The 20,068-nt window shown below is 42.1% G+C and overlaps 1 non-coding gene and 1 pseudogene across 1 annotated transcript; both read right to left on the reverse strand.

Annotated features, from left to right (window-relative positions):
* Window positions 1-600: 600 nt before the first annotated feature.
* Window positions 601-20,068, reverse strand: part of LOC136335432 (developmental pluripotency-associated protein 3-like) — a 72,697-nt pseudogene continuing 53,229 nt past the window's right edge.
* Window positions 17,292-17,395, reverse strand: LOC136336984 (U6 spliceosomal RNA). The gene has a single exon (XR_010731713.1). It is a non-coding gene; the product is annotated as a U6 spliceosomal RNA (small nuclear RNA).

A 20,068-nucleotide genomic window follows, 5' to 3' on the forward strand; every position in this document is an offset into this window, starting at 1 on the left:
CACATTAGTGGTTGTCAGGGGGTTAGGGATAGAGAGAAAGAATAGTTCTTATCAATGTCAATTTCTTGGTTTTGATACTGTAAAGTAGTTCTATAGATGTTAACTTTGTGAGAGCCTAGGGGAATAATGCATGTAAGTTTCCTATACATTTCTTTGCAATTTCTTGTGCATCTACAATTACTTTAAAATAAAAGTACACATATTTTTAGATTATATGTATGTCTGAAAAGTGTGTGGGTGTATAAGATGCAATATATCAAAATTTGTGGAAAGAGGGACATCAGCAAAATGGCAGAGTAGGCCAGGGGTCTCAAACTCGCGGCCCGCCGAACAATTTTGTGCGGCCCGCAGACCAATCCACGAAGTTCAAAGTATTTTGGATAAAATTAAGTAAGCCTAGGGGCCTACTTGTATTTTTCATTTCTCTAGCATCCTAGCTAGATATTAGCTTAGTTAACAGCAGTTGTGATGCGAACTACAGTTTCTGGTCGTTTTGTGACACTGAGTAAACTGCATGTACGATTGTGCTTGTTGTACTGATTTTTTTTTGTTTTCAACTGCAGTGAGAAAAGTGTTGCGTAACAGTTGCCTTTTGCAGACCTAGTGCAGCCCGCCGAACGGCTGTGATCTTGCTCTGCGGCCCACATGCTGAGTTGAATTTGAGACCCCTGGAGTAGGCAGTTCCAAACTCTCATACCTCCACAGAAACACTGAAAAAAAACAACCCAAACTGTCAAATCAATTTTGTCAGAACCTTAGAAAGCAGTAAAATATATACAGAGCAAATGCTTAATCCAAAAAAAAAAGGTAATGGTAAGAAAACTTTATGACATTTTTTACATGCCCCTGTCCTACTCCCTTGTCTTAAAGACAAGAGAACTCCTTCCCAAAGCTGAACACTGGTTCCTGGCAATCATTGTGTTTGTTCTAATCTATCTGAAGCTAATGAAGGTCTAATTCAAGGCATCTATCTCTTGTTTTTCCTAACCTAAAACCCAGAACAGGAAAGAAATGGGCAGTACTTAAAAACGTAGTAAGGTAAACAGCCGACCTTCAATTGCCTGAGACCAAAGATTACAATTGGTACATGTAATAATAAGCTATCTAAAGCCTAGGAATAAAATCTGGGAAGAGAAATTCACTGGAAAATTAGGGCATTCAAATCAAAAGTGCTCATGAACACAGGCACTTTTAGAAAGCCACCACATGCCTAGGACAAAATGAATGCTCAGAAAGACCTGAGAAGACCCTATGATTCCACTGGCTGATATACATACTCAGTGTATCCAGGACGAGAAGGCTGAAGAAGAATTTCACATGTCTTAGCTAAGTGCTAGAGGAATACTGTACCTCCACACAGAGCCAAACTGCAAAAATTGGGAAAGGTTGTGCTTGTTGTTTTTTATTTATTGATTTTTAGAGAGAGAAGAAAGGAGAGCAACAGAAAGAGAGAGAAAGAAACATCAACTTGTTGTCTTCATATATTCATTGGTTAACTCTTGTAACTCTTATATGTGCCCCGATCACGGATGAACCCACAACATTGGCATATTGGTATGATGCTTTAACCAACTGAGCTAATCAGTCAAAGCAAAAGGTTTTTGTTGTTTGTTTGTTTGTTTTAATTGTCTTATTTATTTTTAAATTGATTTTAGAGGGAAAGTAAGGGGGAGAAAGAGAAACATTGATTTGCTGTTTCACTTTTTATGCATTCATTAGTTATTTTGCATTCATTTGTTGATTCTTGACTGGGGTCAAACCTGCAACCTTGGTATATTGGGATGATGCTCTAACCAACTGAACTAACCAACCAGGGCCAGGGTTTTTTTTAATTTTTTTTAAGTCTGTAGTGTTCTGACCCTGGCCAGTTTGTTCAGTGGATAGAGCATTGACCCGGCATCCTGGGTTCAATTTCTGGTCAGGGCACATAAGAGAAGCAATGATTTGCTTCCTCTCCGTGCCTTCTCCCTCTTCTCTCCCTCGTCTCTTCCCGCATCCAGTGGCTCAATTGGTTCGAGCGTTGGTCCTAGGTGCTAAGAATAGCTCTTTGGTCCCAGCATCAGCCTTAGATACTAAAAATTGCTCAGTTGATTTGAGCATTAGCCCCAGATGAGGGTTGCTGAGTGGATCCTGGGCCAGGGGGCATGTGAGAGTCTGTCTCTCTATCTTCCCTTCTTTCACTTAAAAAAAAAAGTTCTTAGTGTTTTTTGTTTGTTTGTTTGTTTGTTTTGACAAAGACAGAAAGAGTCAGAGAGAGGGACAGATAGGAACAGACAGAGAGGAAGGGAGAGAAATGAGAAACATCAATTCTTCGTTGTAGCTCCTTAGTTGGTCAGTGATTGCTTTCTCATATATGCCTTGACCGGGGGGCTACAGCAGAGTGAGTGACCCCTTGCTTAAGCCAGTGACCTTAGGCTCAAGCCAGCCACCTTGGGCTTCAAGCCAGCAACCTTTGGGCTCAAGCCAGCAACCTTGGGCTCAAGCCAGCAACCTTGGGCTCAAGCCAGCAACCATAAGGTCATGTCTATGATCCCACGCTCAAGCCAGTGACCCCACACTCAAGCTGGTGAGCCCTTGTTCAAGCTGGATAAGCCTTCACTCAAGCTAAATAAGCCCGTGCTCAAGCCGGCCACCTTGGGGTTTCAGAACTGGCTCCTCTGTGTTCCAGTCAGACGCTCTATCCACTGTGCCACTGTCTGGTCAAGCAGAGTTCTTAGTGTTTAAGGAACTCTCAGTAAAACACTGGTTGAACACCAGCTGAGGTTTCAACAATCAAGAACAGTAAACTCTGAGGAAGGGAGAGAATTTGATTTCCAGAGATGACACATTATATAAAAATGTCAGTTTTTCTCGACAAAAAATAAATCACAGGCCTGACCAGGTAGAGGTGCAGTGGATACAGCATTGGCCTGTGATGCAAAGGATTTAGGTTTGAAAGCCCAAGGTACCTGGCTTGAGTACAGGCTCATCCAGCTTGAATGCAAGATCATCATCATGAGCGTGGAGTCACTGGCTTGAGTGTGGGATCATGAACAGGAACCTATGATTGCTGGCTTGAGCCCAAAGGTCTCTGGCTTGAAACTCAAGGTCGTTGGCTTGAGCCCAAGGTCACTGGCTTGAGCAAGGGATCACTGGCTCGGCTGGAGTCACCCCTACTCCTGGTCAAGGAACATATGAGAAATCAATCAATGAACAACTAAGGTGCCACAACAAAGAATTGATGCTTCTTGTCTCTCCCTTCCTGCCTGTCTGTCCCTCCCTCCCTGTCTGTCTGTCTCTCTCTAGTATAAATACATACATACATACATAAAATAAATCACAGAAGGTAGAAACAGAAAAATATGGTCCATTTAATAAAAAAAATAATTGACAGAAATCATCCTCAGGAAGCTCAGACATTGAACTTACTACACAAAGACTTTAAAGCCACTGTCTTTAATATTCTCAGAGAACTAAATAAAGAAAGGAAAAACATGTATGAACAAATGAGAATATCAACAAAGAGACAGAAGTTATTAAAAGAAACCAAGTAAAAATTCTGCAACTAAATAACTAAAATGAGAATTTTACTAGAGAGGGATTCAAGAGCAGATTTGAGCAGTCAGAAGAAAAAAAAAAACAATTACCTTGAAAATAAGACCATTGAAATTATCCAATCTGAGGAGCAGAAAGAATAAAAAAAGAATGAAGAAAAGTGAACAGATCCTAGGAAGGTACCATCAAATGAACCAACATATCATACATATGGAAAATCCAAAACGAAAAGGAAAAAGAAAATATTTGATGGAATAGTGGGCAGAAACTTTCCAAATTTGATGAAATATACAAATACACATATTCAAGGAGCTCAGTAAACTCCAAGTAAGATACACTCAAATTGATCCAAGAGACACATTATAGTCAAATTGTCAAAAGTCAAAGACAGAATCTTGAAAGCAGCAAGAGAAAAATTATTTATTGCATACAAGTATATCCTCAATCAGACTAACAACTAATTTCTCATCAGAAAACACAGAGGCTAGAAAGCAATGGAATAATGTATACTCTGAAAAAACAAACAAACCACAAACAAACAAACCTGTCAAATAAGATCTATATCCAGCCCTTGCCAGATAGCTTAGTTGTTAAGAGCACCATCTGGATATGTCAAGGTTGAAGGTTAAATCCCCAGTCAGAGCACATACATGAGTCAACCAATGAATGCAAACATAATTGGAACAACAAATGGATGTCTCTCTCTTTCTCTCTCTCCCCTTTCCTCCCCACCTCAAACCAATAAAAAAAAAAAAATTTTAATATAGCACAAAATTAGACTTCAAGAATGAAAAATATAAGATATTCTAATATAAATAAAAGCTAATAATAAAAGCTTTTCTAACAAACCTGCCCTAGAAGAAATGCTAAAGGGAATCTTTTAGGTCAGGGGTCCCCAAACTTTTTACACAGGGGGCCAGTCCACTGTCCCCCAGACTATAAAAAGAACTATGAACAAATCCCTATGCACACTGCACATATCTTATTTTAAAGTAAAAAAACAGGCCCTGGCCAGTTGGCTCAGTGGTAGAGCGTCGGCCTGGCGTGCGGGGGCCCAGGTTAGATTCCTGGCCAGGGCACATAGGAGAAGCGCCCATTTGTTTCTCCACCCCCCCCCCCCCTTCCTCTCTGTCTCTCTCTTCCCCTCCCGCAGCCAAGGCTCCATTGGAGCAAAGATGGCCCGGGCGCTGGGGATGACTCCTTGGCCTCTGCCCCAGGCGCTAGAGTGGCTCTGGTCGCGGCAGAGCGACACCCCTGGTGGGCGTGCCGGGTGGGTCCCGGTCGGGCGCATGCGGGAGTCTGTCTGACTGTCTCTTCCCATTTCCAGCTTCAGAAAAATACAAAAAAAAAAAAACCCTGTAAAGTAAAAAAACAAAATGGGAACAAATACAATATTTAAAATTAAGGACAAGTAAATTTATTTTATTTTTTTAATTTATTCATTTTTAGAGAGGAGAGAGAGGGGGAGAGAGAGAGACAGAAAGGGAGAGAGAGGAGAGAGAGACAGAGAAAGAGAAGGGGGAGGAGCTGGTAGCATCAACTCCCATATGTGCCTTGACCAGGCAAGCCCAAGGTTTCGAACCGGCGACCTCAGTGTTCCAGGTCGACGCTTTATCCACTGCGCCACCACAGGTCAGGCAAGAACAAGTAAATTTAAATCAACAAACTGACCAGTATTTCAATGGGAACTATGGGCCTGCTTTTGGCTAATGAGATGGTCAGTGTCCGGTTCCATATTTGTCACTGCTAGCTGTAACAAATGATATGATGCACTTGTGGAGCTGTGACGCTTGTGTCTCGCTTCACCGCCAGTACTTCAGGAGCACAGGATGCATCCTGTACTCCTCTCACTTACCACCAATGAAAGAGGTGCCTCTTCAGGAAGTGCGGCTGGGGCCAGATAAATGGCCTCAGGAGGCCGCATGCAGCCGCGGGCCATAGTTTGGGGACCCCTGCTTTAGGCTGAAATGAAAGAACAGTAAATAAAACTTGAAGGGCCATGGCAGGTTAGCTCAGTCAGTTAGCGCCTTGTCCTGAAACACCAGGGCTGTGGGTTTGATTCCCCAGTCAGTGCACATATGGGAAGCCACCAGTGAATGAACAACTAAGGGGAGCAACAAATAAATACTATCTCTCTCTCTCTTTCTCTTTCTCTCCCTCTCCCCCTTCCTCTCTCTGTCTTTCTAAAATCAATCAATTAAAAAATATATGGCCTAACCTGTGGTGGTGCAGTGGATAAAGCGTCGACCTGGAATGCTGAGGTTGCTGGTTTGAAACCCGGGGCTTGCCTGGTCAAGGCACATATGGAAGTTAATGCTTCCTGCTCCTCCCATTCTCTCTCTCTCTCTCTCTCTCTCTCTCTCTGTGTGTGTGTGTGTGTGTGTCTCTGTCTCTCCTTTCTGAAATGAATAAATAAAATTAAAAAAATATATATATGTATACATGCGTACAAACACACATATAGAAGAAATAGTGATTTGAAGCTACAAACACTGGCCCTGGCAGTTTGGCTCCGTGGTAGAGCATCAGCTCAGTGGGTGGATGTCTGGGGTTTGATTCCCAGTCAGGGCACACAGGAGAGTGACCATCTGCTTTTCTACCCATCCCCGTCCCCCTTCTCTCTCTCACTCTCTTTCTTCCCCTCCCATGGGTCAACTGATTAGAGCCCATCACCTTGCAGCTCCCTCCTCCCTCCGCCTTGGTGCTGAGAATGGCTTGCAAGCATGGCCCCAGATGAGCAGAGCATTAACTCCAGACAGGGGTTGCTGGGTCCACCCCGATTAGGGCACATGCAGGAGTCTGCTATCTCCCCTCCTCTCACTTGGAAAAGAAGAAAAAAATAGAAAAAAGAAACAAATACTGGTAAAAGAAACTACATAGATATAAAAGTCAGTATTATTGTATTTTTTGTTTGTAACTTTTTAAGATTTTATCTAGTTATTTATTTTAAAATTTTTATTGATTGATTTGAGAGAGAGAGAGACAAGGAACATTGATCTGTTCCTGTATACGCCTTGACTGGGGATCAAATTGTCAACCTTTGCACATTAGGATGATGCTCTAAGTTATCCAAATAGGGCTTGGTTTGTAACTCTTATTTTATTTATGAGATAAATGCACAAAATAATAACTATAATCTATATTAATGGGTATGTATGTATAAGGATGCAATTGGTGACAATAACAATTACGTTTCTATATATCATCAATAAACAAATAGAAAATGAAATTCAGAAAAAGATGTCAATTATAATTAGATGTTTTAAATAACAAAAAATATCTTGGAAAACATTTTTTAAAAAGGATCCTCTACACTGAAAACTATTAAAATTTTGCTGAAATTAAAGAAGACCTAAATAAATAGATTATATTCTTTTTATAGATTTTAATACTCAATATTGTAAAGATGTCAGTTCACCCCAAATTGATATGTATTTAGTTGGGATATGTTCAACATAATTGCAATCAAAATCCTAGTATGTTTGTTGTAGATATTAATAATCTGATTTATCATATGATACTATTAAGAGAGAGAAAAGGCAAGCCAATAGTAAGAGAAGATATTTGAAATATATATATCGTCCTGGCCAGTTGGCTCAGTGGTAGAGCGTGGGCCTGGTGTGTGGAAGTCTCAGGTTCCCAGTCAGGGCACACAGGAGAAGTGACCATATGCTTCTCTCCCTGCCCCCACTCTCTCTCTCTCTCTCTCTTCCCCTTCCAAAGCCTTGGGTCGAATGATTGGACCCCCTCCACTGAGCATGGCTCCATGGCCTCCCATTAGGCACTAAAATAGCTCGGTTGCCAAGCAACAACACAGAGGCTCCAGACAGGAAGAGCATCGCCCTGTAGGGGGCTTGCTGGGTAGATTCTGGTGGGGGCACATGAGGTAGTCTGTCTCTCTACTACTTCCCCTCCTCTCACTTAATAAAAAGAAAGAAAAAAGAAATATATGTATCCAGCAAAAAAGATCATCCAGAATATTACACTAGAAGTTTATTAAACTCCTTCAAATCAATTTAACGAAATAAGAAGCAGACAACCCAATAGACCAAATAGACTGTAGACTTGAACTGGCACTTCATTAAAAAAAGCGTATGTGGGCCCTGGCCAGTTGGCTCAGTGGTAGAGCATTGGCCTGGCGTGCAGGAGTCCCGGGTTTGATTCCCAGCCAGGGCACACAGGAGAAGCGCCCATCTGCTTCTCCACCCCTCCCCCTCTCCTTCCTCTCTGTCTCTCTCTTCCCCTCCCACAGCCAAGGCTCCATAGGAGCAAAGTTGGCCCGGGCGCTGAAGATGGCTCTATGGCTTCTGCCTCAGGTGCTAGAATGGCTCTGGTTGCAACAGAGCAACGCCCCAGATGGGCAGAGCATCACCCCCTGGTGGGCATGCCGGGTGGATCCCAGTCAGGCGCATGTAGGAGTCTGTCTGACTGCCTCCCCGTTTCCAACTTCAGAAAAATACACACACACACACAAAATCATATGTGGTGGTGCAGTGGATAGAGCGTCGGACTGGGATGTGGAAGACTCAGGTTCGAGACCCCGAGGTCGCCAGCTTGAGCGCAGGCTCATCTGGTTTGAGCAAAGCTCACCAGCTTGGACCCAAGGTCGCTGGCTCGAGCAAAGGGTTACTCGGTCTGCTGAAGGCCCACAGTCAAGCTCGGTCTGCTGAAGGCCCGCAGTCAAGGCACATATGAGAAAGCAATCAATGAACAACTAAGGTGTCGCAACCAAAAACTAATGATTGATGCTTCTCATCTCTCTTCGTTCCTATCTGTCTGTCTGTCCCTATCTATCCCTCTCTCTGATTCTCTGTCTCTGTAAAAAACAAAAAAAACAAAAACATATTCCAAATGGCCAACAGATATATAAAGAGATGCTTAACTCCATCAGTCATCAGGGAAACACTCATTAAAACCATAGGGTAGTAAATTTGGAAGAAAGAACCAAGCTTGGTTCACCATAAATGTAACTTTTTCTGACATGCCTTCTAATCTAAAGATAGTACCTGATGGAGTTTATTTCACCTATAATCAACCTTTGCCTTATTTGGGCTGACCCACATCTAAGTCACTTTCATTATAATAGACCTCACAGAAGAAATTCCCCACTGTGAGAGTTTTGGTGGGAGGGGAGTGCCCAGAACTAGCCACCCAACATGGAGACCAGAAACTGAGGGAACACTGCTTCATGGTCCAGCCAGAGTGACAGGTACATAAACTAAGCCCAGTAAAGCAAAACCTCACTGCTGACTCATTAAGCACAGCTCTCTGCAGCATGACCTGCTATAAGTAAGGTCTCTGGACCTTTCAGGGATCTAGTTCACATTGAAAGTCCACTCCCCCAGATTTCCTCTGATCCTAAGAATTCTCAATTTTCTTATAATGTTTCCTTTTTCTTACTTAGTTGGATTTCTTTGCATGCAATCAAGAATCCTGATGGATACATCATTCTTTCGTTCATTTTTTTCATTGCACTTATCACAGTGTATAATTATTTTATTCATTCATTGTTGTCTAGTTAGTCTTGACCCATACCTAAGAATAAGCTCTAGGAGGTTAGCATTCACAGCTGTCTTGTTTTCCATTGTATTCCATGCATGTAGCATAGGGCCTGATATGTAATAGGTACTCAATAAATGCTAATTGAATGAATGAATGAATGCCTCCTTTCCCTACTACCTTTTGTCTGTTTTTTCACTGACAAGGGGTTTCCAACAGCCATCTTCACTTGAATGTTTAACTCAACATATTTTCTTGTCGGGGCATTTTAAACCGATGATTAAGAAGTCTGCATTTGGTGAGACCAGCTTGAAGATAGACCTAGGATCTAATTTCAGGATGAAAGGTTAGAAAGCTGCCTCATGTTGCTACTTCTCAAATATGCCCAGATATTTATATAACCTTTTAGTTGCTAAAAAAAAAAGTTCAGTTTTCTTTCTTACTAACATTCTTTCATTCAACAAAGTAGATAAGCATAATTTTAAGAATACCCATTATTTTAGTGAACTGAATTAAGCCAGTTCTTATTTTGAATAAAAATAAGAACAAAACTTTTATTTTAAATAAAAACAAGCATTTAAAATTTTTCTGACTTGGCCCACTTGCAAAAACACATTATTAGCTGTGGTTTTCAGTCTTTAATCAAACTGCAGAATGAAATATCAGGTAAGAAAGGGAGGCTAAAAATATCCTGCTTATAACATGTTTTGACTTAGTGGAAAGAACTCAATCTCAAGAATTTTATGTTTTTACTCTCCTTTAAGGAAAAATTAAATTTTGTTTGAAGGTGGGCTCAGACTATATAACCTATTTTTAGAACCACAAAAATAGAGTAGCAGAAGCACAACTTGGTGTTAAAAAACAGGATCCAGAGATATGGATAATAAAAGGTTGTTGTTATTACCCCATAGTCTATTTCATGGCAATAAACCTTCAAAACAAAACAAAAACAAACCTGTGATAGTCATTAAGTTTGTTCGCAAATACCCAGGGGTTCTGTTTCTGTGAACCTGATAAGATGAACATTTTCCCACACCTTTTGAAGTTAGGTATACTCATGTGATTTGCTGTGAACACAAAGGTGATAACAGAGGGAAGTTGTGTTGCTTCTAGGCATTTATACCATCTCCCCCTTCTCCTTGCTGTGGTGATTGTGGAAGCATTTATTAAAGTGGAGCTTCCCTCAGCCAGGGATTTTGAGTGACTGCAATTGAGCAGATGCCCCTGCTGACCCACACTGGCTATGTAGCACAGGCAAGAAGGAAATTTTTATGGTTTTAATTGACTGAGATTTGGGGCGTTGTTATATAGCATAACCTACGTTACCCTGAAGATCCTTAGTATGAGATGCCACGAGAATAAAAACCTAAAAAAGTGTCATTGGCTTTGTGGTGAGATAGCGGTGATAAGAATGGTGAGTCCTGTTCTGCAACAGTGAAAGCTGTTCAGTCAAGCTGTTGCCTGAAACTACTTGGAAGGTAGATTATGCACCCAGTGAACTTGCAGCTCTAGGAGAAGTAATGGGGAAACATAATGCTGTCTGTATTTGACAAGGTATTAGAGAGAGACAGAGATAAAGATGAGAGAGAAAGAGAACAGAGATTGAGAGAGAGAGAGAGAGAGAGAGAGAGGAGAGAGAGAAAGAGAAAAGAACTAGCTAGTTTGCAAGTAGAAATAAATGACAAGCAAAAGAGAGTCCAAATATTCAAGATTCGCAAAGTTGGAAGACAGACTGCTTCTTAATACAAACTAGGAAAAGATAGAACAATGAAAACTGTGTCTTACAGCAAGAATATAATCAAGCTCTGCTCTCACATCTATGTTTAAAAGGTCTTAATGGATTAAGGCAGTGGTTCTCAAACTTTTTGAAGTTGGAACGCATTTAAAATCCTACAAGGCGCATGATATACAAATTTCTGAGAAATGTTATAATAATTAAATCAAATATTAAAGAAAAAAATATAAAGTCCAAGCGTGCTTTTATGGTAATTAAATGAAATAAATACGACAAAATTAAACTTAATCTGACATTAAAAAACATTTTTATGTTACATTTTTTGAGTTATGCTTTTTAGAATTCATAAAAAAGAGGAGTTGAAAAATAAAGAAATGACAAAAAAGTTATCTTTTTATATATATATAGATACATTCTTAGTAAGATTTAGTAAATTCGGCAGGTCCCAGAGCAAATGTGTTAAGTTTTTTTTCATTCTTGTGCTTATGAGAAACAAGAGCCTGATGTGTCCTAGCAATTTCTTCAATGTTTGGGCATATATTTGAAAGGCAAACTCTCATTTCCTCGTCAATACATTGAAGAATTCCTCTCTTTTTACTCTTAATTGTGTTGAGTGCAGAAAACCCCCACCATACATATCATCTTAACTTCACACCAAACAGAGGATAGAAGAAACTTGCCTCCAGTCTGTCTGGGGAATATGGGGGTAAACAATCCAGCACCTCAGTTTAACAGCCTTTTGCAACCTAATCAGGCAAGTGAGGTGGGTGGTTGGGCAGACTGTCAGCTTATAGCCAATTCCCCACACCTCTGTCCCCCCAAAATCTAAAATTCCAAAAACCCTTTTGGTTTTTTGGTCCCCAACAGGCACATATTTCTCTGGAATACCATAGGGTGCACCTGGAAATCTTCTAGGTGCGCCCTGGCGCACACTTTGAGAACCACTGGATTAAGGTGTTGTTACCAAACTCAAGGCATTCACGGCATAGGGTACTACTCTGTTCAAGAATGAGATCTGGTTGTCACAAGGTAGTTTCATTTACTTGCAGCACATAAAAGAGGAGAGATTCAAGCCCAAAGCTCTGCCTCCCCAAAGGTGGGCTTAGTCATTGTGTAATACACACACACACACACACACACACACACACACACACTATTTAGTCAATTATAAGTTGATATCATTATTTTAACATTTCCTTTTTATTGGATTTATTGGGGGTGACACTGGTTAACAAAATTATACAGGTTTCATGTGCACAAGTCTATAAGACATCATTTCTACGTTGTATTGTGTGTTCACCATCCCAAATCAAGTCTCCGCCCAGCACTATTTATCCCCCCATGCCCTCTTCCATCTCCTCCCCTCTCTGGGCAATCACTGCACTGTTTTCTATGTCCATGAGTTTCTCCACTCTTTTCTCCTTTTTGCTCAATCCCTCCAGCCCCCGACCAGCAAACCCTGCTGCCCTTTATCATTATGCAGTATCCTTCTTTGTCTCTTACTTTGCCTTTGTGTTAAAGTTTATTTTGTCAGGTATTAAGTATTGCCACCTAAGCTTTTTTATTCCTTTCCATTGACATGAAATATCTTTTTCCATCCCTTTAGTTTTAGTCTGTGTGGATCATTCATTTTGAGGTGGGTCTCTTTTAGACAGCATATATATACTGCTCACAAAAATGAGGGGATACGTATTTCAAAATGAATATGAAGTGACAAAATATCCCCTTATTTTTAAGCAGTATATATGGGTCTTATTTTATCATCCATTTAGCTACCCTATGTCTTTTTTTTTTTTTTTTTTTTTGTGGCAGAGACAGAGAGAGTCAGAGAGAGGGACAGATAGGGGTAGACAGACAGGAAGGGAGAGAGATGAGAAACATCAATTCTTCGTTGTGGTTCCCTAGTTGTTTATTGATTGCTTTCTCATATGTGTCTTGACCAGGGGGCTACAGCAGACCGAGTGACCCCTTGCTCGAGCCAGTGACCTTGGGCTCAAGCTGGTGAGCCTTGCTCAAACCAGATGAGCCCGTGTTCAAGCTGGAGACCTCGGGATCTCAAACCTGGGTCCTCCGCGTCCCAGTCCGACGCTCTATCCACTGCGCCACTGCCTGGTCAAGCTCTATGTCTTTTGATTGGAGCATTTAAGCTATTTACATTTAAAGTGATTATTGATAGGCACATATTGATTGTCATTTTATTATTTTAACTACTATATGTTCCTCTATTTCTTTTTCTTCTTCCTCTCCTCCTCCCCCTTTTTCTTCCTCCTGCTCCTCCTCTTTCTTCTTCTTCTTTTCTTCTTCAAGCAGGTCCATTAATATTTCTTTATTTTTGCATGTGCATACACAAGAAAGAGAGAGAGGAAGGAAGAGAGATGAGAAGCATCAACTTGTAGTGGTGGCACTTTAGTTCTTCATTACTTTTCATACTTACTTTGGGGGGTGGGAGGCTCCAGCCCAAGAAATAACATTCAGTGATCCCTGACTGAAGCCAGTGACCTTGGGCTCAAGCCAGCAACCTTTGGGCTCAAGCCAGCGACCATGGGATGATAAGGAAGATCCCACACTCAAGCCAGAGATCTCAGCGTTTCAAACTGGGACCTCAGCATCCCAGGTCGATGCTCTATCCCAAGCGTGGCCAACAGTTTTTGCCCCCAGGCCAGATGAGAAAGAAAACTTTTTTCAGGGGCTGGACAAAATATTAACATTAAAAAATGTTAGGCCCTGGCCGGTTGGCTCAGCGGTAGAGCGTCGGCCTGGCATACAGGGGACCCGGGTTCGATTCCCGGCCAGGGCACATAGGAGAAGCGCCCATTTGCTTCTCCACCACCCCCCTCCTTCCTCTCTGTCTCTCTCTTCCCCTCCCGCAGCCAAGGCTCCATTGGAGCAAAGATGGCCCGGGCGCTGGGGATGGCTCCTTGCCTCTGCCCCAGGCGCTAGAGTGGCTCTGGTCGCGACAGAGCGATCCCCAGAGGGGCAGAGCATCGCCCCCGGTGGGCAGAGCGGCGCCCCTGGTGGGCGTGCCGGGTGGATCCCGGTCCGGCGCATGCGGGAGTCTGTCTGACTGTCTCTCCCCATTTCCAGCTTCAGAAAAATACAAAAAAAAAAAAAAAAGTTAAATACAAAAACGATTCATTTACTTAAATGAATAAATTTTTATTATGTAATTTGTTTATAAATAAGTGTGAGTGAAAAAAATTTTAATATACAATATTATTTTAATAAAATATATTTTAATAAAAATATAATTACATATCATATAAATATCCAAACTATCACAATCAATCGAAACAATATTTAATTTAATTAATAGAATGAGCTTGAAGAGGTTATATCGCAAATAAAACAATTATTTCGTTTTACAAACAGCCTGGACACGTTTTCAGTTATCAACTGCAGCTATTGTCTATACTACAATGCCACTTGATTCAGCACACTTGACCACAAAAATAACGAATTGTATGACCTTGGTTGCGTACTGGCGAACTCCACCTAAAAGAATGTGGGTTTTGAGTACAGACGAGTACAAATGTTGTAAATCTTTATAATGGAATTTTTTTAAAAAATAAAGAAGTATCGCAAATCCATTCAACCAATCATTGGAAGTTAACCCTAGATTAGTCACACGCGGAATTCTTTTCAGCATATCACTTCTTAAATACAGTGGTACCTTGAGATATGAACAGACCAATATCTCGATTTCCAATCATCAAAGACAGCTTCCACTTCTGAGTAGCTGAGATTTTAAAGTAGCGGAGAATATTAAACACTTAATCGCGGGCCACATAAACTCATTATACGGGCCAGATGCGTCCTGCCGGCCGTATGTTGGCCACGCCTGCTCTATCCACTACACCACTACTAGTCAGGCAGTATTTCTTGTAATAAAGGATTGGTGGTAACACATTTGATTTCTTCTTTGAAGTTGGCTACTTTCATCTGGTGAAGTTCCTGTCGGTTCATCCTGTTTACAGCTGCAGCTACAAAATATTCTGCTACATTTTAACATTTTGCAAGAAATAACATTTAGAACTGCTCATACCTGAAGTCTGGGGTCCAATTCCCCATCAGGGCACCCAGGAGAAGTGACCATATACTTCTCCCCCACCTCCCTCCTCTCCCTTCTCTCCCTCTTCACCTCCCACAGCCAGTGGCTCCATTGGTTCCAGCATGGCCAAGGGGCACTAAGGATTGCTTGGTTAGTCTGAGGCTTCAGCCTCAGGTGCTAAAAATAGCTCAGTCGATTAGAGCATCAGCCACAGATGGGGTTGCTGGGTGGATCCTGGCCGGGATGTATGTGGGAGTGTGTCTCACTACCTTCCTTCCTCTCACCAAAAAAAAGAAAGAAAGGAAAAAAGGAAGGAAGGGAGGAAAGAAGGAAGGAAGGAAGGAAGGAAGGAAGGAAGGAAGGAAGGAAGGAAGGAAGGAAGGAAGAACTGCCTATATCTTGAGACACTTTTCTTATCTAACAGTGTCAGAATTAAAGGTCTAACCAGAATGAGACTTTGGGGTTAACTTCTCTGGGAAAGGGTGAGTAAGACTATTTTGGTTGTGGGAAAGGCATTTGGTGACCAAAAATGTAGATTATAATAGTCATTATGGCTGTTCACAAATACCTTGTGTAAAGCCAGAAGCCACGGCTGCCACTATCACAGCAGCCTGGCCCATGCAGGTTCGCATTGGATTCGGACAGTGGGTAAAGAAACAACGGAGCCAAAAGCCGATGGGCCATTGTTTTTAATCCTAGCTTGCACCCAGCGGGCAAGTAAAAACATACACTGGGCTCCAAAACCCACCCGCATTCAGTGCTCACAAAGCTACTGACTTATCCGAGTTTTCTAGAATCAAAGGTTTCTAGCTCACCAGACTTTATTCACCTCTGTTCCCCATCTCCTTCCTTCTCCCTGCACAAACTCTGCACAAACTGGCTTCTCACTCAACACTCCGCCATCTTGGCTGCTTCTCCTGGCCTCTTCCACGTGGCCTTTCTCTGCTCTCTGCTCTCTAATGCTAATCTCAGGAACCAAGAGAGCAAGCTCCCATTCTGCCCCTATTTTATAGTGTAGAAATCCAAACCTTTAATCCAATATACAAAATAGGGAAGTCTCTAATACAAAGTCACTTATCTGGGGCATGATGGGATTGTACCACCCCACATCAAAAAGGGTGGGAAAGGCTTAATCCCCAAACCAAGCCCCAGGCTACAAGGATTCTGCCTGCCCACAGCCTGCCCCCAACACACATTAATATCACCTGGGCAACAGCCTCCACGTGGGCAGCGCCATCTTTAACAAAGTGAGCATAATACATTTTATCTGCCCAACACCTTGTTTCTCTTCTTCTAAGTGCATTGTACTTCCCCTTTCCATTTGAAATTAATTCTGACCATGTGACTTAATTTGGCCAAAAAAGGTGAAAGGAAATCACATGTGTCACTTTTAGGCAGAAACTTTAAGAGCAAGTGCTTATACATCATTTCATATTCTTCTCCATCTTGGTGACTGCAAAAGCACATCTTGATATGCAGCGCTATCAACCTGGTTTCCTGAGTGACCCAAACCTCCTCTGCCAATCCACACACCCACTGCCCTGGCTGTTCATCCTGGAATGCTCTCCCCCATGTTATCTGTGTAGCTTTCATTTCTTGCAATTGAATCTTGTCTCAAATGTCACCTTCCCAGGAAGAACTACCTAGACCACCTACTCTATTTAATATTCAAGCCCCCTCTGTGCTTTCTGGCACTCCTGAAACACCTAATCCAGCTCTATTCTTTTCCATAGTGATTTTCATCTTCTAACACTCTCCTAATCTACTTATTTATTGTATCTATGGGTCTGTCTTTCTCACTAGAATGAAATCTCTTCTAGGGCAGGGATTTTTGTCCACGTAATAGCAGTACTTACTACCTTAAAGATGTTAAAACAAATGTGTTGAATGGGTGAATAAAATAAAAGCCTTAAGCACAAGGTCTAGCCCACAATACTTCAAAGCACTTACTATTATTATTATTATTGTTATTATTATTGAATATTAGTGCCTAATATAAAACAAACAATAGATTTTAATCTTCCTTCCCTCCCCTTTATATCTTTTACAGCACATAGGACAGTGCCTTATATGTACTAAACAGTCATTACACACTTTTGTGATCCCCCTCCCCTCCTTATAAGTCTCTAGGAGTACTGTTTATAACCGCAAGCCAAATACTGGGCTTCTGATCCTTGTCCCTCTCTATCCCCCAACAATCAGCCCTGGTGGCTCTGTGACCAGGAGGAGAGTGTGCATGTGATTAAGGTGACATTAGTGGCCCCACCTGAGATCTACGGAGCTGCTAGGGACTGTGAAGTGCTATAGAAAACGAAGTCTGCTGCCAATCTCAGAACTGGGCTATTCAAATGCAAACCTTCTAGAAGGTACTGAGGCTTGGCCCTAAGATAAAATTGTTACAGAGTCTCCAGGGGTTGAAAACCTAGCTGTGTCATCACAGTCTCTGAGCTTTGTTTATTTGTCTTTATTTATTTGAAAAATATGAAATACTTTACGAATTTGCGTGTCATCCTTGTCTAGGGGCCATGCTAATTTCTGTATTGTTTCAATTTTAGTATATGTGCTGTCAAAGAGAGCCCCTGGGCTTTGCTTAAACAAGAATGTTTAAGGCATGTGTTCAAGACTGTTTAAAGTCAGACCATTTAAATTCTAAAAAATGCAAATTATTAGGGTAATCACAAATTATTTTAAAGATGAGCAATATAGGAGACTATACAATTTATATCCCCTCTACTCCTGGTTCTAATAATCAAGTCATCTCAACGAGGCATGTCTGGGGGAAACAAAAATGGAGGGTGGGTGATTGAGTCCATCTGTAGGTATACAATGAGATCATACATCCAGGATTTCCTTGGGGCATGCTCAATATCAAATATCCTGGCATTGGCTGACAGTGTATCTTGGATTTTTGTTTCTGAAAATATGGCCACCATTTTAATCTATTGACATCATCTATCTAATACTCTTATTTTATAAAGAAGAACATGAGGACCAGAGAGGGACTCACCAATACTAAGCACACTTTCTGGCACATAGGTGCTAACTAAATATTTACCAATTGACTAAGCTTGGGCCAGTGACTTGCTTAAAATGAGTAAATTGTGGAGTTAGAACTCTGCCTTAGCCTCTCAGCGAGAGATCATCCAGCCCTCTGTGGGTGGCCTCAACTTCACACACATTTTAGGCTGATATTGACCATGGTAGAGAGAGGATTAACAGCCACAAGTAGGTGGGTTTGAGATTGAGTGAGCTTCTGCAACCTCATTGGGGCCTCTGGGCACCAGTTGCACATTTCTTTAACACCTGCCTTACTAGTAGAACGTGACACCATTCTTACAGGCCCTCTGAGAAAGCTGTCTTGCTCTGAGTCAGGTACCCCTGCAACCTACCTCCCAACTGATAAGATGCAGGATCAGGCCCAAGTCAGTGCTGACCATTTTATAGACTGGACATGAGGCAGTCTATAGGGCAGGGGTCGGGAAACTTTTTGGCTGAGAGAGCCATGAACGCCACATATTTTAAAATGTAATTCTGTGAGAGCCATACAATGACCCGTGTATGTTACGCATTATCCAATAAAAATTTGGTGTTATCCTGGAGGACAGCTGTGATTGGCTCCAGCCACCTGCAACCATGAACATGAGTGGTAGGAAATGAATGGATTGTAATACATGAGAATGTTTTATATTTTTAACATTATTTTTTTCATTAAAGATTTGTCTGCGAGCCAGATGCAGCCATCAAAAGAGCCACATCTGGCTCGCGAGCCATAGGTTCCCGACTCCTGCTATAGGGTGCCAGGCAGGAGAATACTGACAAGCATCTTCTCTACTGCAAAATAAGCAGTAGACCCACCAGAACTACTCTTTGGGTGACAGGCAGAAGATGTAGGGGATGCTGTGACTGATGTGCCACCACATCCCCCTTCGGGACTGAGATGTTCATCACCCTGCTGCTGGCATTAGTGGGGAGTCTTTTTCTAGGGAAGCCATTCTAAGACAGAAGGAAGCAGACAGTGGGGTAGAAGCCTAGAGAAGACTGTGAACAAAGGACATGAGGTAGCAAACACCATGGTCTCACAGAAACTATTCAGAAGTCAGGAGCTGCCATTAAAAAGAGAAAAGAAAAGTAGAAAGATGTCAAATTGCTTTTTCAATGCATTTTTAAAATCACTTGAAGTAACCTGAGTTGTCTGCCCTTCTTCCAACCAGAAAGACAGAAAGAGCCTCAGGACCACACATAGCTGGGCATCTGCCTTGGGTTCTTATTATCCCCACTTCCTGCCTTGACCCTGGGGCCACGTGACTGGGACACTCTGCCCACATTTCTTAGCCTGGCCAGAGTTCTCTAAACCCCCAACGTCTGGCTGCAGTCTTGTTCTGAATTAAGTGTTGACCCAGAATAATGGTGCTACAGCCTGTCTGACTCTGAGTACTGCATGTTCTTTTGGACACTGTCTTGGACTGCTGCTGCTCCCCTGGGGGCTAGTCTGATGACAGGGTCATTTTCTCTAGCTCCATCCCCTCAGGCTCTGGCTCTCCACCTCTCCCCTTAACCCTTGATGTTCCCATGATGCTTCCCAATTAACCCATGATGCTAAGGGTACAGCCAAGTACACTCATGTTCTAATCATCTTTTCCTTTTGTCTTTAATTTCACCTCTAAGGAAACACAGACATGGCTCCTTGCAATTTTAGTTTTTTTCCCCCTTATTTCTTGTTCTCTTGGCCTTTATGTTTTTTATTCTTTACCAGGAGACCTTTTCAAGTTTCACAAATTTATCACATCAGCCCTAAGGGTTATGGAGAACATCTAACAGTAGAAAAAAGTATTCATGTTGAATCTAAAATATTAGTTCAAATATTTCTTGTCATAATATAAAAGTTGATGATTTTTAATGATAGACACTTAAATTTACTTATTTTAAAAACGTTAATATGGCCCTGGCCGGTTGGCTCAGCGGTAGAGCGTCGGCCTGGAGTGCAGGGGACCCGGGTTCGATTCCCAGCCAGGGCACATAGGAGAAGCGCCCATTTCCTTCTCCACCCCACCCCCTCCTTCCTCTCTGTCTCTCTCTTCCCCTCCCGCAGCCAAGGCTCCATTGGAGCAAAGATGGCCCGGGCGCTGGGGATGGCTCCTTGGCCTCTGCCCCAGGCGCTAGAGTGGCTCTGGTCGCGGCAGAGCGACGCCCCGGAGGGGCAGAGCATCGCCCCCTGCTGGGCAGAGCGTTGCCCCTGGTGGGCGTGCCGGGTG

Source organism: Saccopteryx bilineata, chromosome 4, assembly GCF_036850765.1.
Source record: "Saccopteryx bilineata isolate mSacBil1 chromosome 4, mSacBil1_pri_phased_curated, whole genome shotgun sequence".
NCBI classification, from domain to species: domain Eukaryota; kingdom Metazoa; phylum Chordata; class Mammalia; order Chiroptera; family Emballonuridae; genus Saccopteryx; species Saccopteryx bilineata.